The following is a 17336-nucleotide window of genomic DNA, read 5'->3' as shown; positions in this document are numbered from 1 at the left end:
CTCGCAGGAGGTCTCATCCAGAAGAGGAAAGCTCAGGTCTTAACTCTGGCAATCGCTTTGGCATGAGGCTCCACCTAAGACTGAACAGATTTTGAAAATATGAGCTTCAAAGTAAATAAATTCTTGGTCCAAGAACACCAGAAAAAAACAAAGACCACTTTGGCAAGTTTCTGGTGTTAAATGATCCATAACCTCTTCCAAGCAAGATTCTCTTTACCATGGCAAGTCCTGCCCAGCCCCGGAGCAGCACAGGCCTTGCAAGCCTCCCCATACCCCTGCAGCCCTGCTCCTCGCCGCTGGCAGCTGCAGGATGTGGGCTCAGTGCTTCAGGGAGCAGTGACTTTTTTTTTTTTTCCTGACCCAAGGCTGGACCAGTGACCGCGTGTGGTGTCAACACCTTCAGTAGGCTGGGCTGTCATTTCTGACAGTGCTTGTGGTCATTAAAAAGGCACCACAGCATGAAAGGGCTTGCTGGCAAGCAAAACAGTCTCAGCTCAGGGAATGTTTCCTTCATTTCATTTATTGGCAATTAGCAGAAACTCCTCATCACCGATTTGGGTACTGAGAAAAAAATATCTACATAAAGAAGTAAACAACCACTTAAACACCTTCCTTGTCCCTTCCCCAGGCTCAGCCCAAGCCAGACACCTTCCCCAGCCCCCCCACCAGCATCAACGTCCCTGATGCCCACTGCGATGCAGCGGCACACCGCCAATGCAGCACAGACACCTCTTGCCTGTCCTTCTTCCTGCCCGTGTTCACATGGCATGCGTTTATTATTTACATGCAGCTTAATTGCTTTCCTCACCCGATGTCATCAGAGGCAAGCGCAGAGAAACACCTAACTGTGCAGTTCACTTTGGAAAGCCCGACCATCTCTGCTGGTAACTACCAAGAGACAGATAGCATCAGCAACCCAACCTCAAAGCCCTTCTTCTCCTCCTGCTCTTTAAGAAGCTTTTTCATGGCCACTTTGATGTTTGCAAAAGCCCAGGACCAGCTCACCTGATCCCAAAGATCTGTGCTGGCTTTTCAGTCCGTAGACATCAGGCAAGTCCAGCAGCCTATGGACTGATGAAGATGACCTTCAGGTTGTACACTGGAATTTGTTGGCTTTCTTACCATCTCAGAGACATTCACAGGTAAGTCCCAAGTGTCTCCAGACAGCCACAGCCCAAACCACTACAGGAAGACCTGAAATTTAAGTTGCCATTACTTATGCCTGCCCTCCCATGAGATTCCTGCACTACAGCATCTCCATCAGCATGTCATTCCTCTGTCCAAGCTTTCCTCTTCCAACCTTTTAAACTTGTCCAAATTCAGTTTTTTGATCCCATTCTCAAGTGCTTTTAACTGGCAATCTTACAGCTGCTGCAGCCAGGGGAAACACTGAAGTGCAAGCCACTCCTCTGACCTGGGAAAGGTCCCTCATGAGATGCACCCAACTCTAACATCACACGCTCTTAGGCACCAAAATCCACCAGAAAACAGATTTCAGTATTTCTCCTGCCTGTGGGCTGCTCCTCCCTCTTTCTCCTCCCCCCAGCAACATGCCTTTGGCTGAAAAAGTTTCTGGAACTACAAAAACTTTAAAGAAAGCATTAGAGAAATGTATTATTAAGAGAAGGTCATAAAAGAACAACAACTTGAGAATAGCTGCAGCTAAAAATACCTGATCCCCACACCCCTTCTTTAGAGAAAGCATTATCAGATATCACTTCCCAATGTTAAAAACATGTATGTTTGTTTTTTAATTAAGGTGGTATTTTGAACACTGGATTTTCTTGCCCGGGAACACAACAAGAGACCTTGGGAAAAGACCTTGGTTGTTTCCTCAAAGATCCCACTTTTCTGTGCCATCTGATGGTAAGATACTGTCTGAATCTGGCACCTGCAAATCTGTATTTTCTTCTAGCACCACCTAACTTTGCAAAATAACTTTCTAAAGAGACCAAAGTATTTTGGCCAGCCATACAGAGTTGCAGAGTGTTTGTGCAATATGGATTTATTTTTATTTTTTAATACTTCAGAGTATCGAGGTGGAGAATGTGGGAAGGAGATAACATCAACAAGCAGAGCAGCAGCGCAGAGGAAGCATTGGCACAGGGCTGGAAACCGCCTCTCGCCTGACCCAAATCCTAGGCAGGACTGGAAAAATCTGCATTATGGACAGACTAACTTGGTTACTCAGTATGCTGCCGAAAATCCTCCCAGCCCTAAAGGGTGTAATCGACATCTAGTGGACAGCAAAATAGCCATGATGTACAGCAATCTGATGGCTTCCTTACAAAAGTAGGATGAGCAGACTAAATGGAGTCAATTAAATGGCCCCCAGCAAACAGTTTGTACCACTTCATTGCTTAAATAAGCTCTGGTTTATTGATCACGTAGAAAAATACCCAAGAATTACTGCAGGCGGGTAAGGGAACACCTGTGCTAACATTTCAGCAAACCAAACACGTACAAGGGGAAGGTTAGCATACCACAGCACGCTTTTTCCTCCAAAGATGTAAATGAAATCCAGGAATAACTTCTCCAGAAGGTCCCAAAACCTTGCCCAGGTCACACTCTTTACTTTCTAACCCTTAACAAATATATACCTTTCCCCCATTCAGAAATGCTCAAAACAATACTTTTTTTTTGAGAAATCACACACACAAATATAATTTTGTCAGTCCATTAATTTGGTGGCCAACTCTTGCCCTGCTGTCCCTCCCAGGTGCCCCCTTCCCTCCACCATAAAACAAGCAGCACATCTCCTAAGTGCCCATTTCCCCTGCTCCCTCATACCTTTAGTCCACCTGCTCCCCTGTCAAAGTCATCTGAAACTGGCCTGATGCAAAATTTAGCAGCATCAAAGATACTGAGTGTGCAAGCCTCCTGCTTCCCTGACAAGTCAGGGTGAATACCCACCAAAAAGCACTTCGAGGACTAACCTGAAAGCGATGAGCAGGAAGACAACCACAGCTATGTTATACTGTTAAAAAGTTGGCTAAAGGAGACACACCAGTCTGCCGGGGGACCCCCCCGGAGGAGGATTGGGGTTCTTTTGAAGGACAGCCACTGAGCAGGACCACGGAGATGCATTAAGAAAGAGGCAAGGCTCAGCTTCACGGCCACCACCTCCCTCCATCCACTCAGCCCGGAGGAACTTGGAAGACGTGCCCACATGATGTCATTACTGGGTTGGTGTCTAAATAAAGGAAGCTTTTTATAGAATTTCCCACTGACAAACTTAATCCAGTAAACCCCGATAGCCAAGACTTCGTCAAGCAGAAGGGAAGGAAAAGGGAAAACAATAACTGTACCATCGCTGGGGCCAGGGCAGGTGGGTGGCGTCTCAGGAAAGAAACCAAAACAAACCCAAATTTACTCCCTAATACCTGCATGTTGGATAAAAAGCACAGGTAAGAGAGCAGGTAACTTAAGGGAGATGTGTTTTTACAGCATCTGTCACAAGGAAGCGCAGCCTATTTCTGCACCAGGGTAGGGGAGAGAAGGATGAAGATGAGGAGGGAGGATAGGGAGAGAAAAACTTTGCTTAAAGAGAGTAAGTAAAACATACTTCCATGTCAGAGGGGTTTTCCAGCTTCATATTATTCATGTGGCAATTACTGTGCTTCCTAAAAGCAAACGGGGTGTTTCTGCATATTCAGAAGACTCTTGACTGAAAACATCTTAAGCTCAAATCATCAGCAAGCAGCATATGGCTGGAAGTTCTCAAGAAAAAATACTAACGAAAGCAAAACCATCCGGCAGTTAGTCGAGTTCATGTGTGCCTGTGTGTCATCCTCTTCTTTGTAACCCTTCATCACTTCCACAGCACTAAAGAGCGGTTCCCCTTCCTCCCTCTGCTCCTCACTGCATCTTCAGCTGGGCATCCACTTGGAGAGCAGTTGCAATAGCCTAGTGACTCATGCTGCAGTAATGTGGGTGGGAACTGCTCCCATGCCCAGCTTCTAAGGACACAGCCTTTTATGGTATTTTTAGAGTGGAAGCTGTTGTGGTTTGCAGCACTCCGCCTTTTGTCTTGCAGGAGCCTCAGAGAAAAGAGCTCACGCTCCCCCGGGGCTCCAGCATGCAACAGCGAGGAGCCCACGCAGGTGATGAGCAAGCCAATGCCAGGCTCCATGGACTTCCTCGTCCAGCCACGTCAGGGATGCTCCAGGATGTCACCCGCTCCACATGGCAGTGCCGTAGCTCATCCGCAGGCTCTCCCACCTGCGCCGTGGGTCGTCGGGTGGTTCCACTGCCCCACAGCCTCCACACCAGATGTAAGGGCAGGGTGCGGGTGTGAGCTGTGCTGCGGACACCGTAACTACTGCAGCCCAACTTTGAGTCATCCCCTGCATCCCCTGAGTCTTACCACCCTGTGGCAATACACCGACAACCTCTTCATCATCTCCAGTGATGAGCCACCAGACATAGTGTTTCTACCCTTCACGGGCTGCCAGAGTCCCATCTGTCTTCCCTCGGGGTGAGTCATTAACTTAGGACTCCATCTCTCCACCAAGTAGAAAATTAATTCTGTAGGGTTTCTACCCCATAGAAATTTAGCTAAAACAGGGCAAGAAGTTTTTAGGGAAAAGCAGGCAGGGGTGTTGCACTGAAACCAGGTTAAAAGCATCAGGGAGAAGTGCAGCAGCAGAAAAGACACTCTGCAGGCTTGTGGACCACAGCACGTGCAACTCAAACTTGGCAAGGTAACGAAGCAGACTCAGCTGCGCTCTTTAAAAGCTGAGGGTCACATGTGAGATTAAAAAGAGTATCCCAGAACATTACCCTAGAGGGCTTGAAACAGGACCCTGGCTGCAAAAGTGCAGCAGATTGCTCTCCAATCTCCTTTGCACCTGAAGCATTATCTGCTCTAGAAGAGAAGGGCATGAAAGTTTCTGCATCCCCAATCACAACTCCAACCAGCTGCTGATTTTAGTCCTTTTAAAGCTGTTAAATTCAAGAGGAAAATAAATTATACTCTGCACATGCCTAAAAAGTCTAGGAGAAAAGCTATCAGGATGAAGGAAAAAGTAGTAATCAGTTCTCCTGATGTAAAGCCACTGACATTAAATATATTTTCTTATTCCTTCTGAAATCCCAGTGAGCTCTGCAAGGAGCCAGGACAGACGAAATGACAGACCGTCCCTACAGACGGATTTCACCGAGTGGGAAGACACAGTGAAAAGCTGCTCTGGAGTGACTTCTCAGGTACAAGAGACACAGCAGAAGGGAAGTTTGGGGGAGGTCCATGTCAGCAAGCACTACACAGTCCATAACATAGCTTGGAGGTGAGACAACAGCAGCAGAACACTGCAACCAAAAACCCTCCAGCCCTAATACAAATTAAAAGGGGATTCAATGCATTGCCCTTGGCACAGCAAGCCCCAACACCTGCTAAACAAGATGCCCCACACCAGGGGGACAGCCAGAGCTCCCCAGACAGACCAAGTTGGAGTCTTTTGCTTCCCAAGCAGATGAAATACATTTCCAAGTTTAGGGAGTCTTCTTGCTATTAGATAATGGATCGAGATTAGAGAATTAAAGCTTAAAAAAAAAAAAAAATCACGTGAAAGGCTCCATCCTGTTCAAAGGAATACAATGAATTTCCTGTAGTCTTGCCCTAAAGACCACAACATCACACCCAATTACTATCCCATCTTACTCTAACTCCTGCAGAGCTAGCTTGGTCATTGGAAAGCAAAATGAGCTCTGCCTTGCCTCATTTCTAATTAAACTACTAACTACACACAGCAGTGGCTGTGTAAGAGGTAGGGCAAGTTACTTAATTTTCATTATCCTTTACTTGGACGAGCATTATCAAATTTGATTTAAAAAAAAAATCATGAAGAAAAACAAACTGAACACAATAACCAGCCCAAAGCTCCTACAGACAGAAAAGGGACACATCCAAGCCTGAGCTCAGGTTCACGTCTCCCATACCAGACAGACCTCTCTGTAGGAAGCCTTTAGGTTTCAAAAAATGCCATTCATGCCCCGGGGAAAGCCAGGGAAAGGAGGAAATGCCACTTTGCCCCAACACGCTCAACTCTGCCACTGCTGCAGGCTGCCCTGAGCGTGGTGTGCTGGCAGACCCCCGGGGACCTTGTCCCACAAGACTGTCCACCCACCCTCGCCTCCAGCTGTGCAGGACACCTACATTTAACATAATTTTGATACTTTCGCCCACAAACAAGAAAGCTTTTCCAGCCAGCAGGTTCTCTGCAAACCTAAAAGCATCAGATGCTGATTCCTACAGAGCAACAACTGCCCCTAGTGCAGAAGTTCACTGGTGCCAGTGCAGCCCGGGCTTGGATGCATCTGCCCTTGGATGTAGCCAGGCTTTGTGGCTGTCGGTGTCTCCAAAGGAGCAAATCCAGGCAGTCCCTCCAAGCACTTGCAGCCCTCTCCTCCTCCGGCAAGTGCTCTGGTGACCACCCTTCTGAACCCCACCAGAGCTGGGGTGCAGCTCCCCGGGAGCGGACCAGCCTGTGGCTTGCTGGGACAGCTGTGGGAAGAGATGGATGCCTTCCTCCCCCCCTTCACCTGGAAAGGGCTCCCTGGAAAAGCAGGCTTGGGGGACACAAGGCAGACATGCGTATCCAGAGGAAGAGGCACGGGCTTACAGTGTTGGTTAGCTGGAGGACACAACCCTGGCTCCACTGAAATGAATGGGAATGTTGCTAATGAATTTACAATGAAACTCAGATTTCCACTAGTCTTCACACAAGGCCCATCTGAACTAGAAAGGAGTGTTTGCCGGGAAGGCTGAGCTTTTCTGAGCTCCAGTTCCCCATGAGTTTTCTCTGCTTATCTTCTTCCTTCCCCCTCCCAAATTTGTAGATGGGTTTAAGCCCACAGGAGCTTCTGCTCTGGACACACCTCCAAGTAGTTCGCATCATCAGGGTTGAGCTTGATGTAATGACTACAGGAACCCTTGCAACGGAAAAAAAAAAAAAGATAATCCGAGAAATTACATCCTTCACAGGATCTGCAGATGGTGTATTCCTGCCAGCAGGACCAAAATTGTTTAAAAGACAGGTAAGAGCCTTCCAGAAGGAGATGCAGACAGCAGCAACAGACCCTAACACCCAACTTTCAAACCCCTTTAAGATGAAAAGGAAGTTCTTCATTGGCATCCCAGCCAGGAGAAAAGAAGGGGACAGCAGACTGTGACACAGGTGGTGCTTAAAACAGACTGCCCATCATTTTACAGGAAGGGGGGAAAAAAGCGGAAAGAGAAGCATCCCACTGTATGCAGGCTTAACAACCTATTACCTTCACCAGTCCTTGGCAGGGTCACAGCCTTCAGCTACGGATCTGCTTGGCTGGAGCCGGTCTGCAAATTATATAGTAACTGGAGGCTTTAAAAGCCTTGCAAGAAAATGCAGTAAAATAAATAAGAATCAGCTGGGCAGGTTCTGTCTGACAAGTCATTTTTTCCCCCATCCAATACAACGCCACGCGGAGAGACGTGGCATGAATCAACCCATTTTGGCAGCGCACGTCTAGCCAGGAAGGGCAGGACGCATCACTGCGCCAGTACATGGGGAACACCCTCCAAAGGGCTCTGTTTACCCAGCAGGAGCCAATGCAATCCCTACACAAAGCCTGTAAGTACATTTAAGGCTCAGAAGTCATCTGAAACAGGTCCATTCTCCCCTCCCACTCCATAAATACAATCCAAATTGGGTCATCTCCTAACAATAAAAGAATGACACTCATTTAAGCCTCTGTTGCAGTGCTGACATAATCTAGATCCTTTCATTCTCCTTGCACTGCAAGTGCTAAAGATGCTTTTGTACATCCTCTGAAGTACTCCATTTAAAAAACCATGGTAACTAGGGCATTGCATTCAGCTGCTCATGAAAAAAAGCCATTCCCCTTTCCTCTCTCAATAGGCTCATAGGAGGCTTGGACAGAAAAACATTGCCTAATTCAAACTCCACCAGGATGGCTGGAGTTGGGCACTAGGGATGGGGGCGAGCACAACTACTGGGTACCACTTGGGTCTGCAGTGTGAAAACCTCCAGCTATATGATGCCATATGGAGAAGGAGAGCCCTTATCTGTATCCAGCAGCTAAGCAGCACCCAAAAGTCCCATTGTAAGTCACCAAGTGTGACAGCGCAACCACAGCATTTAATAGGTAAAACATTGTATTTTCCTTAAAAACTACTGAGTGCTCCTAAATCTCTCCAGTTCTTTTTAGGGGGTGACAGGATTATTTAGTTCCAGTATTTTAGCTTGACAAGGACTGGAAGAACCAAGCAGCAAGTTTTTCTGTTATCTTTGCATGGCAGTAAAAAATTAAGGGGCTTGGTTGTTTTTTTCCCCCACTCATTCCTAACGCCTCAGACCTGTGACACTTTCCTGCATGGCAGCTTTTGAAGTTTGTCTGCTGGCACCGGAGTTGTCCTCCTTTCTGAAACTGAAACATTCAGAGGTGTGGGCACAGAGATCAGATGGAAAGAACAGGGCAGCTCCCCCATTAACTGGGGAAAAAAACACCATTGTAAAAAAGGGACATTTGTCCAAAATGGAAGGCCCATTATTTGTTTTTGTAAAAAAGAAAAACATTCATAGCTCTGTATTAAAAAAATCGGATGCACCAGCAGCAGAAAGTCTATCAACTTTAACATGACCTAACTGTTCCACTATCCCTTATATATGATTTTAGCAGACTTTTTTCCAAATCCCACTACGTACTGTTATGAAGCCACATTCCAAGATTTAAGGTTTCAAAAATAGAAGCCTTTAACCATAACGTCTGCAAAAATACCCCATCAAAAAAAAATAAAAAATGGAAAACTTCAAGTCCTATCCTGTTACGGAGGCTGTTCCCCAAATGATGCACAGAAAGACATTTTGCGTCTGTCCGTAGGAAGCAGCGTCGGATTCACGATAGCACTGCCACAGAGGACTTTATAACAAAATTCATGCCTGTTTGAGAGAGATGCAGGCTTAGGAGAAGACAGGCAGTTTTAAAGATTTAAAGAACATACTCTTAAATGGGGAAACTGAGGCACGCAACGATTAGCTGATTCTTCATGCAGCAGAAAATGTATTTCTTCCGGCTAACACAGTGTCATCTTTGCTAATGCAAGCTGCTGTGGCAAGAGATGCGAGAGGGGTGAACTGAGGACAAGCTCAGCTGTTAATTTTGAATTCCCTGACTCCACTCCTGCCACCATCCACTGTGTTATTTTTCAGAAGGAAAACAGGAGAAAGCTTATAAAGGAAAACAAGACAACAACAATTTACGGAAATGCTCACAAACAGGTCAGCCTAGCTCGTGTTGAACATGGGGCCGTAAAATGAGGTACCAGCATGTGTCCCAGCCATCTTGTGAGACATGCAAAGACTGAAGGTGTTCAGAAGTTGAACTATTATGCCCTTACTTCTAAATATAGGGGAATAATATTAAAAAGATTCTGAAACGTAAGTAGCAAAGAAAAAAAGCTAAAATAACAAGGGGCTTGCATGAGACTCCCCCATTGCCACTGCAACATGCATGCAACAAATAAGTAGGTTTTTTACAGTCAGTATTTCGCTTTGTTTTGTTGCTATTTTTCTTGAGACTGTAAGAGCACTCTCCTTCATATGAACCTTACAGGAGGAAAAAAAAATAAAACCAGAAAAAGCTGCCACTCCTGGCATTGCTCTGGCAGACCTCTGCTCATTTCGGCTTTTGAAGGCAGAAATTCATTATGGGAATTAACGAAGAGAATTAATGCAGAGGAGCGTGTCAGGGAGCAGCAGGCTCCTGAGGCTGTTCCCTGTCACCTCGCCTGGGACTAGTACAGCAGCTCTTGGCTGTGCTCGCCCATCTCCACCGTGGGCCAGGCAACTGGGAAGAGTTTGCTCACAGTCGAGTTTATGAATGTTTCAGCAACTGCCTCCTCCTTCAAGCAGCTGCCCAAAAGCTTACCCAAACCTGGGCGCCCTGCCACATCATGCAGCTGCCCTAACTGATGAGCTCCTCTGTTTGTAAACCCAAGCCTTGACAGACACTCCCTGGCACACATGTAGGTAGCATGTTCGGCACAACCGCAGATGCTTGCTGCTCCCATTCTGCCACAAGGCTTCTCCATTCCCTCTGCCGCGCACCTCGTGGGACACCAGCCCCTTGACTTTGGACCAGCAAAGGCTGGCACTTCGCAGGCTCTGCCTCAGCAGGCAGGCAGAAGGTCAGGAGAAAGCTCTCCAACAGCAGTGGATTCTGCTTTGCAAAGCCAGACTGTGCTGAGTTCCACATTGCGGTGGAAAGGACACGTGGGCACACCAAGCCCCACGGAAGTTTGGCTCCCGGGACCGCTAATGCCAACCACACTGTGACAAGTCACCTTGTTTAATGCATAACATCTGGCATCTTTGGTCCATGCTCTCCTCCTCCCTTCAGGGGAAGGACATGTCCATGGCATGCCTCAACCCGAACAGCAGAATTTTGGTGGCGTGTTGCCACAAGATTCTTCAGGAACACAAAAGACCAAAGAAAGCTACTTGCATTTGGAACAAGAGACAGAGAAGTCTGCAGTGCTCTGTTGTGGCACAGGAAAAACAGCAACCAAATGCTTTTCGGAGAGCTGATGACAGCAGCCTGGTTTTGCTGCTGCTATTCCTGAAGTAACATTGGTCACATTCTGGTCCCATTTGAAGAACAAATCCTGCACGCACAGCGAATACAAGCCTCACAGGAAACCATGACAGGTACCATAGGACCACCCAAAGAGCGAGGGGAGAGGCGAAGTCCCACTGAGCCACTGGCACTCAGCCAGGCAGGCAGCTAGTTCCTCTGCTCAGACCCATCATCAATTAAATTAGTCATCATAGTGTTTGGGAGCCCTTGCCATGGGCAAAGGCCCTTCTCAATCTGATCTTGCACCAGCCACCAGAAGATAGGGAAGGGGGAGAGTTTTAAGGAAATCCCATTGGAAAGAGAAACCGAGACACACAGGAAAAGTTTCACCAGAACCAGTCACCACCCAGTTTCTACGCTATTGCTGTTGATGGATCTCCAATCCTCTCAACATGGACCAGTACAGAGAAAGGCTTAACTTCTAGCCTGCTCCCTTCATCAGTCACCTTGAGCAAGGGCCCTCACTGTTCATGGTAACTGGCACAGCTCCCCTCCAGCCTCCAAAGTACATACCAAGTAATACCATATCTATATGCACAAAGCAGAAATCCATAGACATGCAAAGAAAAACCTTTGCTGAGGGAAGACCAGAAAAACCCACAGCTGACACAGACCTGTCCTCCCCAAGCACCACAGTAAATAAGCTGCTGGAAAGCGTACTATCTATTGTGGAGCATGACGATCAATTCACTGGATGCGTTATTATTTCCATCAAGCCATCTCAAGCAGTAGTGCTCTTGCATAGGAACCTGTGAGTTGGGCTTTGGATGTGCTGCATTTTTACGTGTATGGACATCAACTTTGGCAATTTTGAGGAAACGGGGCTGGTTATTTTCTTATCACAGCATTTGGAAAACTGAAACGAGTTCGTTTGCAGCTTTCAGTACTTTTAACTGCATGATTAAATGGAGAGAGCAGCCAGCTTCTGTCTTCCTCTAGATGAACCACTGAGATCATGCTGTTAGCAAGCATCGCTCTCACTTCATTTTTAGCTGGAAAGACAGACAGTGCAAAGGGGTGTCCAGCTACAGAATAGAAAGTCTGATAAATTGCCTAATGTTTCAGCAAGAGAATAAATGCAAGATGTGCAACAAAAATGCCTGCTGAGTAATAGATGTGGGGTCATGTGGGCATGTTTCCAAATTCCTTCTCTTCAGTATGTTCAACAACTCCTCCAGCAAGAAAGTCAATGCAATGAAGCACAGAATGCTTTTTCAGCTAAGTCTGTAACTACCCTATTTTCTCTCCAATTACAAGGTCAGTTCTAATCCTCTTCAAACCATCCACAAAGCGTTTGCCGAAACGCAGACTCCAGAGCAGCACAGTCAAGGCAGATGGTATATCGTCATGAAATATCAAGCCACGGGCATCACAAAAAAGGCATCTATGTACTGAGGCAAGAAACAAAACAACCTGCAGGAGCCACTGGTGTCATGCAAACCATGTTAGGAACAAAGAACAACTGTTCACAGTGAAAGACCATGAGAGAGCAGATTAAAAAAAAGTCAAATAGAAGGAGGAGATACTTCTTCCAAGTGACCCACAACTGGGCTGTAGAAAGCGTCTGCAAGGTAACATGCAAACTGCAGGAGAATAAGACCATCCGCAGCTGTTAAACCCAGCGACTTGTTCTCCTTCCCTGAGCACCCACTCTGATCGTCACTGCGGGGGGGATACTGGCCAAGTTCAACCTTGGCTGGAGCCAGCGTGGCAGGTCTTCCACTCTTGAGCTACCACACATTGGCGTTACAGCAAAGCTGGGAGAGGTTTGGGGTCCAGCATTTAAGCCCTCTGTCCTAGCATCTTAAGAGACCATCTCTACAATACGAGCAGACCAAGGAGGGATCACAGATACTTCTAACTGTCCTTGCAGAGAACCACCACCAGCTGCTCTCTCTTGGGCAGAGGATTCAGAGGGGAACATTTTCTCTGGTGCAGAGCTCCAAGCAGCAAGACACAGCATGTCCTGTCTTCTCCACAGTGTGTCACTCTGAAACAGAAACTGCAAGTGTTCAAATGGACAAGAACAAGTGCAGCAACCCTTCATCAACCCAAAGGTAGCTCAGACTCCAGGACCGAGATCCCCAATGAGCCACAGAGAATTTACCCAGCATCCACAACCACCAGCCCATTACAAAAGGCATCCAATCTCACGATTAGTGGGCCACAAGCTTTACAGAGGAAACTTGAGGACAAGAGGCACCTCTATCTGCCTGGACATCCCTGCCATGTCCACCAGTGCAATCTTAGATGCTGCACCACGCAGGTCGTCCTTACAAAACTCTTATGCCACCAGACAGGATGACCTTCCAGGAAGACATGCCAGGATCACCTCTCTACACCACAGCTTTTCCACAGCAAACACTTACCAAAACCATTAATTGGTGGATGATGCCAGAAGGCTGTAAAAACTGGTACACACACACACACAAGGAATAGGAAGATGGAGCCGTGTCACACTGCTGAATAGAGGAGGGTTTAAGCCACTTTATTCCTGCACTTGTCCTCTGGCAGTTGAAGGACCAGGGCAATGCTTCCAAGCTGTTCCTCTGTTTGACCAAGTGTCCAAGTTGAACCCTGGGACAAGCAAACCTGCCAGGGCAGCTTCAGGTGTGTTTTTCCTCCAGAACGAAAATGTCTCTCATTAACAGCAGAAACATTCATGGCAGGGAGGAAGCTGATCAGCTCCACTTTAGGGTTGCTCTGTCAGAAGATGCATGAACACAGCAAGTTCCAGGAAACAGGTTAACAGCTCATGCAGAGGACATCCCCATCTCCCTTCAACCAGGAACAGATGCAACACCAGTAACAGGGAGCAGAGAGATCAAGGATCCTTCTCTCTGTGGCAAGAAAACATCCAGAACAAACTAGCAGCAACAAAAATCAGGCGGAGTTCTCTTCTTCTGAAGGTTTTCAGCCACTTCTGCCTTGAGAGAGGAAATCACAAGGACTTCACGCAGATCATTCCACTTGTCCTCCAAGCCAAGGCACCTTGTCAGCCTTCTGCCTCAATGTCAGAAATCGTGTGTGCGCGTAAGAGGAAGCATTCGCTTGCTGCTTTAGCTACTTTCCAACCAGGCTGACCAAATCTTCCTGTTTCTTTGTGCTCCTCCTTGTACTTCTCCCTCTTGGCATCTGCTTCAAGAGTTCGTGCATGCTATAAGCAACCAGGCACTCTCACACCAGGTTACTCACTTCTGAATACAAGGAGCCAAGACTTTTAAGATATTAAAATGATAGGTTACTCAAATTTTATGAGGATAGCCTCACCAGCTGCTGGTTAAAAAAAGACTGAGCTCTACAGACATTACAGACAGTAATAATGAGAGTGATGATCACAATTAAAAACTCTGGGCCAGGCATCTCTCTCTCCACAGAGAGGTGAAGATAAGCGATGTGACACTAGCCACCCCCAGGGCTCGCAGGGACTGTTCAGCAAAGGGGTGTGAAGCCCTTTGCAATTGGAAAGGTGCATGCAGAAATGTGTTATGCTTCAGGGCAGACAAATCCCTTCACTGAGAAGGTTAAAACCAGGACATCCCATCAACAGAGTCTGTGCATTCATGGTCCCCCAGCTGTGAGAAAATGAGAGCTGACAGCAGTGCCAATACAAGCAGTCTGTCCTCTCTCCTGTTCACTAGATTTACACGCCGACAATGCAGCCTGCGGGCATATTGTACCTGCTCTTTACATTCAGCATCCAGCTAAAACGACTCTTCCTCTTGTTTCTTCTCCCACCTCACACCAGCCAGGCTTCTGGCAACTAGAAGAGTAACCAGCACAAATAGCCCTCCTGCTCCCAAGTTGGCAGGGATGCATCCTTAACCCAACATTACAAATTCTATAGTAATAAAAACACTAACCTAAGCATTTCTGCCTTGTGTCAGACTTTCAGACTTTCAAATACACCAACCCACCTCAGCATGAAGCTAAGTATTCTGCAGATCGGGGTTCCTACCGTACTGCCATGGGGAGATGCTCGTGCAAAGCAGCCAAGCAAGTCCCTTGGTGCTGCCACACACCAGTGCTGTGCTCTGCTTTACCATACAAGCCGAAAATGGGAGGCAAATGCTGGGACCAGGTTCCCTTTCTCCCCACTGTACTTCGCGTCGAAACCACAGTGGAGAACAGAACCCCAGCTGCTCTGGAGAGGTGCATCTCATCTAAACGGAGCAAGACCTGAGACATGGCTTTCCTGCATCCTAGCTCAGCATCTTCTGCCACTCTTCATCACCCAGCCTGCTTTTGCCTAGGATTGCACCATAGAAACCTCTGCATAACCATCACTGGACTATGAAATGCCTGCCACCTCCAAACTGCAGGTTTCTGGCCAAAGTAGCAAGCCTTTGGAGGTCTCCGATAGACTTGTTTTTTCCTCCCTCACCTATATCTGTTCATCTGAATAGCAGATGCTTCCTTTGTTAGTTTTGGTTTCTGTTTTGTTCAGAGGTTTGCTTGCTTTTCTTATTTGAGTTGCTCTTAACAAAAAGTCCAGCTCCAGGCTGTGGCATAACCCATGCATTAGGCAGGCTGGCAGACTGCTCTTTTTGATCTGCTAATAATGGCTGGGTTTTTTCTGTTCAATTCCAGGGTAGGTGAATAGCTCAGCCTCCAGGGAAAAGATACAACAACTTCATATATCTCAAACCAAGCAGAGTACTTCAGTGCAGAGCTTGCAAAACACGCACTGAGTTGGTGCCCTCCAGCATCTGCTCTGTAGACAGAGCACACTGGGGACAAGCTTACCAAACTGAGAAGGATGACTGCTCCTCGCCTCTTCGTTGCAGAGGGTGTCCCAAAAATCCTCTCCAGAACTCAGGAGCATCCAATGAGCATCCGTCTCCCTGCTACTTTCATAAATTGTAATTCTAGATTTGGAAGGAAAAATAACGTGCAACTGAAATTAATCCAAAGACTTGTCTTCGGTAGGGTCACGCTTCCCACCAAAAAGGAGGTGATTGCCCAATTTGCAGACCAATACAGCTTATAAAGTACTCAATAAGCATGAATGCTGTGACTTTCCAAGTTTAGTCCAATGTCCAGGGCAATCCTTCATTAGATATATTAATAGTTAAGTATAATATGAATAGTTATGTCTACAAGCACAGTTTTACACAGGTAAAAATTCACACTGTATGCATTTTGCAGGGTGTTCCCATCATATCGATACATAAATCATATTTTCATGTGTGCAACTGCAACTATTAAGAAAGCATTAGGCATCTAGCTTCTAGATTATTAACAAGTCTGTTTTCTTACACCTCATCCTTGCACCTTTTGCAATCTTATTGGGGATAGCAGGGGATTATTTTATCATGGATACCAATAGACACGTGATGAGGGAGCAAGTACAGCAGAACAGAACTGCTTTGTACCTCTGCAGCATGCCAACTTGGAGGGACAGAACCAAAGCAATCCTTGGTAGTATAGGTATAGGAGCCATTTTAGCTATACTACTATACCACTATCATTACCTCAACAGCATAATTAATGCGTTATGTCAAGGCTATAACAATAGGCTCTTTAAAAGGTGTGCCAGCTGCAAACTCTATCTGTATTATTTTGCTTGACAAAGTATGCCAAGCCTGATACTGTGCTCGAGCAATGGAAAAAACAGACTTTCGGGCAGATCCCCAGGACAACCACTCACAAGCAGACACAGCAGCTAGTTTTTCCACAGATGCTGTGAGCTGGGTACGCTTGCAGGCTTTTCCATACCAAATATATGAAGTCCCTTGACTCAAAGAAAGTTTAATCCAAAGGTTTTCCATCAGGAAAGCAGGAGTGTCTTTCACAACAGGCCTGCCAAACCTCTAAGGCTAGAAAGCTCAAGCAAGCTGTATAGTCCTTTTTTTTTTTTCCTTTTTCTTTTTTAATTTTTCTTCCCAATTAACATACCAATAGCTTTGGCATCAGAATACTTACAGAAATGGTCTCTCTCAATGCTAACACTAAACATTCATCCAAGAGAGCTTCTTAACTGAGGTAGAGGACCAACTAATTTAAACACAACCCAGCCTACCTGGAGGGTTTTTAATACACCGGGCAAAAAGAGTCAAAGAGAGAAACTGCTGCAGCACAGAGATGACTACCACTTGTCTCATCTTAGAGGCCTGAAGGACATCTCCAATTTTGGTGGCAGAAAGAGAAGGAAATGGCTTTTTCATTCAGAAATAATATTCAGACAACTGTCTGAATTCATGATTCAGGCAACTGTCAACTACAAGCCCTTCTGAAAATTACATTTTTTTAATTGAGCTCTAATTCTAACCAGGATTTTCAAGGAGAAGCATAATCAACTTCTTACCTTATACCTTTGAAATTTTTAGGTAATCATCACTACACCTACCTAAGGGATGCTTCAGAGACATGGTTAGGTCTTTCATTAAATTATTCCTTCATTTAACCTACACACAAAGCTTTCTGAAGGCTGAACACCAGAATTTTGGGCTGGTATCAGAAAACAGCCAAAGAAACAGCTGCTTAGAGCAACCTCAAGTGAAACGAGGTTAAAGAAGGAAAGAAAGTACCTCTTTTCCTACAGAAATAAAAGTCATTACCATGCTTGGAGTGTTACTCCAGGTCAATATAAGCAAACACTGCATAATTTTGAAGAAAAATAATTAATATCCCTCCACACCTATCACCAAGCTTCTCAGAGGGGCTGACACAGCGAGGCACGACTTGAAAAGAGGTCAAGGGCT

The 17336-nt window shown here is 46.2% G+C and overlaps 1 protein-coding gene across 4 annotated transcripts in view; it reads right to left on the bottom strand.

The window, feature by feature from the left end:
• LOC104313402 (USP6 N-terminal-like protein) overlaps positions 1-17336 on the bottom strand; it is an 88180-nt gene that overhangs the window by 47901 nt on the left and 22943 nt on the right. Inside the window, exon 1 of one of the 4 annotated variants that reach the window (XM_069803508.1) lies at positions 3566-4020. The exons of the other annotated variants lie outside the window; for them this stretch is intronic. The gene's annotated coding sequence lies outside the window, so the exon portion shown is untranslated. Of the gene's footprint in view, positions 1-3565; positions 4021-17336 lie in introns of those variants that run through there. 4 annotated transcript variants of the gene reach the window in all.

Source organism: Haliaeetus albicilla, chromosome 16 (genome assembly GCF_947461875.1).
Source record: "Haliaeetus albicilla chromosome 16, bHalAlb1.1, whole genome shotgun sequence".
NCBI classification, from domain to species: Eukaryota; Metazoa; Chordata; class Aves; order Accipitriformes; family Accipitridae; genus Haliaeetus; species Haliaeetus albicilla.
The sequence above is the reverse complement of the archived record's forward strand: the minus strand, read 5'-3'. Positions and strand labels throughout refer to the sequence as shown.